This window comes from Pinus tabuliformis, chromosome 2_2 (genome assembly GCF_031772625.1).
Source record: "Pinus tabuliformis cultivar Carrire ecotype Pingquan chromosome 2_2, CPIR1, whole genome shotgun sequence".
In the NCBI taxonomy this organism is placed as follows: Eukaryota; Viridiplantae; Streptophyta; class Pinopsida; order Pinales; family Pinaceae; genus Pinus; species Pinus tabuliformis.
In genome coordinates, this window is record NC_142300.1 from 1169792655 (window position 1) to 1169803449 (window position 10795).

General features: G+C 36.2%; 1 pseudogene; it reads right to left on the reverse strand.

Annotated features, from left to right (window-relative positions):
* Positions 1-6327: 6327 nt before the first annotated feature.
* On the reverse strand, positions 6328-7555 carry LOC149197612 (uncharacterized; annotated as a pseudogene).
* Between the last annotated feature and the right edge of the window lie 3240 nt (positions 7556-10795).

The window sequence follows — 10795 nt, forward strand, 5'->3', positions numbered from 1 at the left end:
ATAGTTATGAGAGCTTTTCTTTTCTCAGAAGATTTATGGGAATTTGTGGAAGATGGTTTCAAAAAACCAACAAATGATGATGAGTTTAATAGCTTAACTCAGGTAGAGAAAGAGCTGTTGAAGAACTATAAGAAGGAGGATGCTAAGGTCCTCTACTTCTTGTATCGAGCAGTGGATGAGAGTGTGTTTCCAAGGATAGCAGCAGCTAAGACATCCAGAGAAGCATGGGAAACTCTCAAGAAAACCTATCAAGGCATGGAGAAAGTGAGGACAGAAAAACCTCAGTTCATTGAGGAGAAAGCTTGTGGTGAAAGCTTAGAGAAAACAGTGACTGATAAAAATTGTTTGACTCATAATGAAGATGATGAGGAGATGGCTGAAGTACATCCCCAAATAGCAGTGCCAACGCAAGGGCAGCAAGAGACACCCTTGAGGAGAAATGAACAAGAGGCAACAAATGAAGGTATGAATTCCTTGTTTGCTTTATCCAGTCATGTTGATGACCATGTTCATTTACAAGATGGAGTTAAAAATAAAAAATGGACAGAACCCATGAATGGGAGAAAGGAATTGAAGTTCCTTAAAGATTTGTTTAAAGAGTATGGAGTTCAATATGTAACTCTTGCCAAGATGGTTGAGATGGACTTCACTGCCAACACCCTTGTCAATATGACAGAGGAAGAGATTGAAGATTTGATGAAGACCCTGGTAGAACTCTATCGAATGAATATTCTTATAGGGGAGAGATATGAAATTAAAACTCCTATGAGAGCAGAGAAGGAGTAGGTAGCAGATATACTGACCAAACCATTGGATCATAAAAGTTTTGAATTTCTGATGAAATGTCTGGATGTGTCTAAATGCCCAGCAGTTGAAATTAAAGGGGAGTGTTGGAATATTAATTCCAACTGCCGTGCAAGGACAACAACGGCAGGGCAGTCATCAGCCGGAATCCGCCATCAAAACCATTCCAGAAAACCACCTGACACATATCGGACCGCTTTTGGTCTACAAGCAGTTTCCGTACTCACGACTCCGATGCAATCAACTTTGGACGCATGGTCCTTTGTACGTCCGCAAAACCTTCCATATCGGAGCCTAACATTCAGCATAAAAGGGGATCCCGAAATCGTCGTCAACCGTCTAATTCAGCTCAGTGCTCTCCGTCCTCCATGAATCCAACTTGCGTTTAGGCCTACATTAAATAAGATTGCTTGGAGTAAAATAAACGTTTGGTTGACCACAGATTTTCTCATTAAGGCATTTAATGAATTTCTTTTGGTCGTAGATAGTTGGTAGAAGATTTTTTATTTACGACACGTAAATATAATGTTTGCTTTGGGAGTCATTTTTTTTACATATGTTATGTTTTTTGTTCTGGGTTCATTAATATAACTAGTGAAACAAAAAAAAGGGCTCGTAGTGGTAATGTTTTGTTTCATGTTTATTTGGACATGGGATGAATGAGACAATGTGCGGCAGCAGAAAACGAGGGAAGATGCACAGCAGTGCATAGATGATGTGTTGACTTTTTGAAATGTGAAAAGGTGAGATGTGTTCAAGCTTTTGCTATTGTATGTAAGGCGAATATTGCACAACAGTGCATAAAAGAAGGAGCAGGGGAGATTTTCTTAAGAGGTTAACTTTGTATGTATGGATCGCACAGCAGTGCGAAGACGAAGAAAAGATTAGAACAGAGCATGTAATATTTGGTGTGCTAAAGTTTTGCTTGTAATGTGCAGGAGCACATAATGTTTTATTTTGGCAAGCATATGTAAAAAAAATTTTACAGCAGTATGTGTAAAAGATTTTTACACCAGTAAATGTAAAAAGGATTTTTACACACCAGCAGTGTAAAATCTCAGGAGGAGACAGAGTTTTTTTTTTTTTTTTTGGTTGAAATATATTTTTGGTAAATCCCTCTGAGTGAAAGAGGAAGAAATATGTATCAGACATTTTGTTTTAATGAATAGAAATCATTTTATGGTGGTGTAATACTCTGTTCTCAAAGAATTTTTTTTAGCTTCCCTGTGCTAAGATCCTGGAGAAAAACAGAGCATTGTCTCTGTGTGCAGTTTATTTGTTTTTGGGATTTTACCAGAAAAATCCCCAACATTTGGGCCATAGATCGAGGCGCTAGACGTGAACCTGATTACATATGACGCCAAGATTGTGATGCCAGCCAGTTAACCCGTGAGACCTCCCTCAGCAGTGATGCGTCAAACTATTGATCGTGAGGGTCAATCCATAAATTTGCAGGTGCATTGGGCGAGGGAGTCACACATATTGCAGCAGGGTCGGTCACTGGAGAACCTTTCCCAGAGTCAAAGCGACAACATGACGGTCACAGATTCCACAAATATTTTACATGTTGAGCGCTAGGCGATTGGGACGAGGGACCTAACATGTTAGGCACAAAGAGAATCATCCCTGTGGGCTCATTCTAGCATGTAGTTGTAGCAAATGTATTTGTTCGTGGATTGACTAATCGCGGAATTGTAACAGGTCACGTGCAACTGTATATTTTCCTATTTCCATTCGATATTTTGGAAGGTCGTGGAGTTACAGTGTACTGCCCTACGAGCGATTTATGCCGATGAAATCTGGTAGACTTGTATTCTAGCAAGATCATAGGTTAATGTTATTTCGGGTTTGCATATTGTTACCTTAAGTTTAAATCAATTCCCTTGGCATGGTGGGTCACTGTAATTAAATAATCGTATGCCATTTACTCATTGTATCGCCCATTTGGTATAAACACTTTGAAGTAGTTGAGTAAATAATTTGTAGGCCTCATATGATGTAAATACTTGAAGTAATTGATTTATGACGTGTTCGCGTTGTATGGTTAATTTGGCTTATAAGCTTTGAAGTAGCTAACATTATGGAGTGTTTATCCTAGCTAAAAAACAAAATATATTTCAATTGTACTTTGTGTTCGGTATTATATATGGGTAGAGCAATTCTTGACCGCCATGAATCACAGTTAGATACCCTTTACCTTCTTGAGCATATCCATTGTGATCTGCACAAGCTGCACAAAATAATGGAGTCACTTGAGAGTCAACTTGCTCCCCCTATAGCCGATCAAACAACCGATGTGACAGCCCCCATCGTGGTACAAGGATCAAATTTGGAACTTGTGGCCTGAAAGCTATGTTTTCTTAAGAATCATAGTTAGATATCCTCCATCCTCTCGAGCATATCCATAGTGAGAACATTGGAGTCACTTGAGAGTAAACTTAGCCTCCCCCCTATAGCCGATCAAACTTTACCTGATCTGATAGCCTCTGCTGATCTGATAGCCCCCATCTTAGTATAAGGATCAAATTCAGAACTTGTTGTGTGAAAGTTATGTTTTTTTATGTTTGGCATCTTTTTTTTACTTGGCCAAATTCGATAGTTGTTCTAGTTCTTTTGTTGTCACATTCCATTTGGCTCTTATTTCTTTAAGGATAATTCGATTTTAGCTTTGGTCCAGTCTGTCTTGCAAAAAAATATTTGGGATTTTGTAATTTGATATGCATTTTTCAACTTTTAGAATTAATGAAAAAATTACCTTACAAATAAAATTATATATACATGATGATGATGATGGTTAACGTTTATTGAGACGAAACTTTGGTCTTTGGGACTTAAAGAAATGAATTATTTAGTTTGATTTAAGATTTTATTCCTATGCTCAAAAAGCTTGGAGAGAAGCCTCTAAGTTCACTGTAATTTTGACAACATAAAAGGCTAGGAAGGTCAGTATGCAGCAAAGATTTTGAAACTGAAATCTAAATTGGTTGTATGTGGGGCACTGGCAGAACCTTTCCATCCATGGTGTTGTAGGCACTGCCCAACCACCCGTTTCACTATGGAGCTCATGATAATTCGTTCTAATCTTGGCTATATATAACCTCCTTATAATATCTTAAATTTCTTTTAACTACTAAATCTTTCTCACACCACATTTTTTCTTTGAACTTTTATATATATATAAAAATTGTTTTATAATGTTTATATGTTTTATTAAATGCTTTAACATTTTTTTTATTATTATTTTTATAATTTTTTGGGTTAAATATAATTACAAAGTTAGTATTTTGACCCATATTTTTTATAATAAATATAAATATAAAATAAATATATGTATATATGATTTTTATTTTATAGTTCATTTATATTTAAATAATTACAATATGAATCCAAAAGAATACCAAAAAAACAAAACTACTAAGAAGTCTTTATTTTATCATGGTTAAAGTGTATATAATCACCTTTATGTTCGTCCACGTGCATGTGTAGCCTAGTGATTAATTGAGACACAGGAGTACCACCTCGAAACACACAAAGTTAACACGAAGCCATTGCTCTTCTGATGAAATCCAGACTAACACATTCACCGCTTTGGTTAATTTTAGATTCAAACTGAAGTGTTAATATTTCAGTGGGATTAAATACAAATAAAATATTTATCTATTTGCTAAAATAGAAAAGAAATAATTAAAACATATTACATTTTATTTTTAGTGAATATTTTATTTTTGTTTAGATAGTGAGAAAATTTATTATCATTTGTGAAATTAGTAATACGATCATTATTATTAGCTGTAATTCATGAATGTTACAATAACTGAAATTATTTATTGATTTGTAATAGGCAAATTTTCCCTCTCAACAAATATTTATAATAAGCAAATTTTCCCTGAATCATTTCATTAGGTTTTTAAAAACAATCTCTCAACAAAGCGTAATTTTTTTTTTAACAAATATATATATTTTTAAATAGTGAGACTCCCTTGGAAAAATGCATATAGATTTCATTATCACTATTTCATGGTTATAATTTTTTAACAAATATTTATCCCAACAAACAGAAAACTTTCCTCTCCCAAATACTTTGTTAAAAAATAATTACTCAAAAACTTAAAAATATAACTTCAAACCCTATCTAAACTTACCCATTTAACTTGAATTAGTTGCAAAAATAAATATTTATTAATTTTTTTTTCAATTGGACTTTACCGTTTTAAACCTTTATAACGTCTGTTCACACGGAGTAACCCAACTCAATTATTGGTCTCACGGGATCAAAGTTAGGTGCGATGCACGCGGAATCTTATCTCGACCGTCACTTATCCTTCTCGAAGACTTCAATTTTCTAAGAGTTGCGTAGGACTGCTACCAAAATATTACGCAAGCATTTTTGTAATATTGTTTGTCGTTTTACTCCTTGGGAAAAATGGGTTAAATTTGACGGGTGATCCTACCCGTCAAGGAATTTTTTTATGACGTTTTTATTTTTAAACTGCCCATCATATGACTTTTAAAATTTATTTGTACAAGTTTCATCTGTGCTCTGTGAATTGGTTTGTTAAGAATAAAATCAAGCATAGCATCTTTTTTTAATGGATTATTTATTTATTTTTAAACTGCTTCATACTCATATACTATATCCTAATGGATTTTTTTTTTTTTAATGGATTATTTATTTATTTTTAAACTGCTTATTACCGTCCATTTATATCCTAATTCATACTCATATACTATAAAATAATATTGCTGTTAATTTATATCCTAATTCATATCTTATAAAATCAAAATCAAAACCATCAAAAGTAATAACTCGTATTACAAAATAACAAAACAGTCCAAGTCACCAAGGACACTATAACTGTTTTTCTGAATATGTACATAAACTTGGCGTAGTATTCCATGAACCCCACCCTTGGCAAAGCAGCAGACCATTAGCTTATTGCCAATTGGTCTCTGCACGCTATCTATATAGTCGTACATCTATCTGAGAAATACCCCACAAGAAACCAGCTTCTTTCTCACTTGCATGAAATGAATAACAGAACGAGAATCGCTAACAGTGTAGCTCGAACCAGAACTGCCATTCAGGATTTTAACAAATCGAGGATAAACTCCCAAATACTCTCCACAGGTATATACATGATTTTACCTTCTACCTTTCCCCTCCTTGTGTCAGTTAAACCATCTTTTATGTCATAAATATCAAACACACTAAAATGTCTGCTGAACTTCACTCGATTGCAGATTCTGGAATATTTTGAAAATTTGATGGACAGGAGTGAAGTCCAACAGAACACACTAACATGTTTATTGAACTTCAGTATATTGGAAATTCTGAAATATTTCAGAAATCTGGAGCGAAATCAAACAGTTCACTTTGGGTCTGTGCCTCATATTTCTAAAATATTCCAGAATCGCTCATCTAGATAACGATGACCCTAAAATTTCTCCTTTGTAAAATGACGGACTTCATACTTTGATTAATACACTTGAACGGAGATTTGTCAAAATAAAGTCTTCTCTATCGATAAGCTTTCACTCTATCATCCTTGGGTTCGACGCTTACCTGGTAAAGCACTTTGATCGTTCTGCTTCTTCCCAAGCTGCAGCTCTGATTTCAACAATGCTCTTCTTGCAGTCACCCATGTCAAAATGCCTCAAGCTCTTCGAGACCTCTTCTTCCTCTTCCTCCCTGAAGCTCTAAATTGGCAAAATGGCACTTTTCCAGTTCACCAATGTCAATGCTAGCGCTTTTTATCAGTGCAGATCTACTGGCAGGAGTATTATGCCTAGCAGGAGAACCAGCTTTAACAGGAGTATGGCAACGAGAAGTGCGAGAACTTCCGAGGGGTGTCATATCTGTTCCCATATCCCGGTGCTGAACTGCTGGGATGACCTCGGTACAGGCATCTTTAATGGACTGAAAACCTTCATGCTTACCATAATGTTGTATCTTCCCAGGCTCTGAGACCTTATATCTGGGAGCTGGTTCAACTTTATCAGTAAATTTATCTGCAAGCATGCAATACCAATAAACACTGTAAATACATAGAAACAAATAGGCAATTCAATGCGCCAAACTAGTGTACAACTCAACAGACCTTTCATAAAGACATCGGATGGCAAAGCTGCAAATGCCCCATGATCTGAGGACCCAGAGCCTAAGCTGGATGATAGGTTAATATCTGTGGATAAAACAGAGCTTGAGACTCTGCTTGAAACATCACCCATAACTAACCCTCCTCCAAGATATTTGTCGCCCATATTGCTTCTATCATCCGATCCTGCCCTCAGCTTGACATCCTCAGTACCAACCTTTTGACCCATAATTTCGCCATGCCTGAGCCCCATTGCATTCATCTCATTCCCAGAAACTGGGTTCACTGCATTTGTTTCACAAGCCTGAGATTGGAAGCCAAGGGCAAGGGTCCTGCAAGTATTAGTATTAGTCTTGATAAAACGACCGAAAGGATTATTACTATTACTATTATTATGAGATAATGAATCGTTGCAGGAAGAATTTATCAGCCATTTCTCCGCATCATCCCACTTTGAAGGAAAAGCCCTCCTTGAAAACCCCCCCATGGCCGTCATATATTTCACTGGAAGAGGATTCTCTGCGGGTCTTGGAGGGGTACCTAGGCAATCTAACCTTTTGGGCACACTGAGACGATTGCCTTCTCTTATTCTGTGGACCTTCAATTCTGAATTAGGCCTACTTTCAATATCCCCAGCAACCCATTTCTCTGTAAAAGGATTATTATTATTACTCACATTCTTCTTCGCCATGGGGAAAGACTTAACAAACTCGGATGTTTCTCTGAGATTGATTTTACACAGCGGATCAAGCTGATGATGGGTATGGAAGTTTTATGAAAATGGGTTCTCCACACCGTACTTGGGCAATTTAACCACCACTTCCTGGCAGACAAACAGAGATTTTTGAATATTCTACAGTCAGTAACCAAGACATATGGACCCATTATTCTAACATAGCAAACCAGCATTTTGAAAAAATATAGACATGGGATACCAATAATGTACCTTGGATGGCTTATTGGATTCAAATGAAGATTGGACAGGCAAGACTCTGTGCTCCATGCTTCCTGAGTTTGAAGATGGCTGGCTTCTAAAAGGTGGATTGATCACTGATTTCGGACTGATATCTCTGGTTTTCTTCAGAAGAACATTTCCTGTGCAGATTTGATCCTCAATATGGTGGACCATTGCCATATTTCTCTATCTTCTGACACTGAGTCTTGCCCAACCTTTGGGTAAGTGTCATCTGACCACATGAACACTTGCATGCATGCATTTACAGATGAAGGGCAAGATACTTGCAGTTTCTCTGGCTGCAAAATCAAAACCCACAGAGACCACTCCAGAATAAGTGAGTCAGTGCTTCAGTGCTTCTTCTATCTATCGGTTCTCCGCCCTTCACATTCTACCTCTACAGTGAAGTACCAAATAATGTTTCTGTGGCGCCGTTGTTTCCGCCGAAGGACCATTGCTTTCGGGTTAATTGTCGCCGGCCCACAGGTATACCGTATGACATAAGGTTAAATATATATAAAAGACATTTATATAAAAAAAAATTTAAAACTTTTAATTTTTAAACCTGCCCGTCAATATGACGTTTTTTGAAATTAATGGCAAGTTGCCCATGACGTGGAGATTTAAAACTCAAACGTATTTTACGGGTAAAAAAGAGAAATACGGGCATACGGGCGTCAAATTTAACCCCTGATCCACAACTTCAGATCAAGACTGAAGTACTGCATCCGTCATTCCTCACCGTCATATTCCACTACGAGCAACTATGATCACTATGGCACTGGCACTGGCACTGGCACTGGCACGTTCCTGCGATGAGACATTATTGTTGCGGTTGCCATACATGATACGACTCTTCCAGTACAGCGAAAATATATCATTTAAATTTGGAAGCCTGTTGCGGTTCCAGGTTCCAACTTCTTACATGTATCATTATATTGGTGACTTTCTGTGGTTATCGAATTAGATTACACAGTTAAACACAAACACAGAACTTGTTTTCATTTGATGGGTTGCACAGGTTTTTATACACAATAAAGAATTTTCTGGAGTAGGTGGCTTCTCCACGAAGTTATTCAACTCCCCCGAATTCTAGAAGAAGCTACACGCAGCATTAATGGTGGTGGTTGGAATTACTATTGTTTTTCCAACACTCCCCCTTAATTCCAACCACATGACAAATATACAATATATAAGATACTGTAAATATACTCTTAATTGACATGCTTGCTGGTCTGAGTCTCAGCGAGGCTTACAATATAATCTTGATTTTTCTACAACACATAACTGACTTCTACAAAACTCAAATGTTGCCTTTCCAAGAGGTTTAGTGAATATGTCAGCTACATTCTCATTTGGTACGTACATTAGAGAAATGTCTTTTGATTGGACCTTTTCTCTTACAAAATGATATTGTGTGTCTATATGTTTTGACCTTGCATGACATACAGTTCCCAGTTTGATGGTGCTTTGTGCTTTGATTGTCACATCTAATCACTGTAGGTTCTTGTTGACCTTCACCAACATTTTCAAGTATTCTTCTGAGCCATATAGCTTCACAGGTGCCACTACATAATGCTTTATATTCTGCTTCAGTTGATGACAATGAAATTATTGCTTGTTTCTTACTGCGCCATGATATAGCTCCCGATCCTATGTTAAAGAAGTATCCAGTGGTGGATTCCCTGTTATTTGGATTTCCAGCCCAGTCAGAATCAGAATGACCTGTCAATTTAACATTATAAGCATTAGTATATTCAATACCAAAATTGATAGTTCCCTTTAAGTATCGAAGGACCCTTTTTGCAGCTATCCAATGGCTTTCATGAGGCTTAGCCATGAATTGACTAAGTATGCTTACTGCATAAGCAATGTCTGGTCTAGTGGTAGTGAGATAATTCAAACTTCCCACTAATTGTCGATACAATGTTCCATTCACCTTCCATCATCACTTCTTAATTTGATATTTTGTTCCAATGGAGTACTCACTGCTTTACATTCATTCATATGAAATATCTTTAGTATTTCATTTGTATATTTGCTTTGTGTGATTAAGGTTCTTCCATCATCCCTCCATACTTCAAGACCTAGACAATCATGCATCTCACCAAGATCCTTCATCTAGAATTCCTGTGATAACTTCATTTTTATATCTGTAATTAATTTATCAGCACTCCCTGTTATTATTAGATCATCAACATATATAGAAAGTAATATTATATCCCCATTTTTGTCTATCTTGATATACAAATTAGGATCATTTTTACTCTTTTTAAAGTCCTTGCTGAAAGAAGAATTTGTCAATTTTCTCATACCAATGTCTAGGGGCAGTTTTAGTCCATATAAGGCCTTTTTTAATTTGCATACAAGATGTTATTGACCCTTTTTTACAAATCCTTTTGGTTGAACAAGATAAATATCTTCTTTTAAGTCACCATTTAGAAAAGCTGACTTTACATCTAATTGATGTAGCTTCCAATCATATTTAGTTGCCAATGCTATCATTATTATGATTGTATTCATTTTTGCAACTAGAGAAAAGGTATCTTCATAATCTATACCTTCTTTTTGTGAATAACATTTTGCAATCAATCTTGCCTTATACTTGTCTATGCTACCATCTGCATTAAATTTTGTCTTGTACAACCATTTTGATCCTATAGGGACTTTATTTTCAGGTAATTCTGCTAATTCTCAAGTTTCATTTTTCATTATAGATTCATATTCTTCTTTCATAGCTTCCATCCATTCTTTATGATTTTTGGCTTGTTCATAATTTAAGGGCTCAAAAACAGTAATTACTTGAGACATTAAAGCATAATCTTTATACCTGATGGGGGCTTGAATCTGTCATGTTGACCTTCTTAGAGGTTCATTACATTGTGGAGTACCTTCTCCTTTTCTTCTCTGTGGAGTGCCTTCATCACTTCTTTGTGGACTT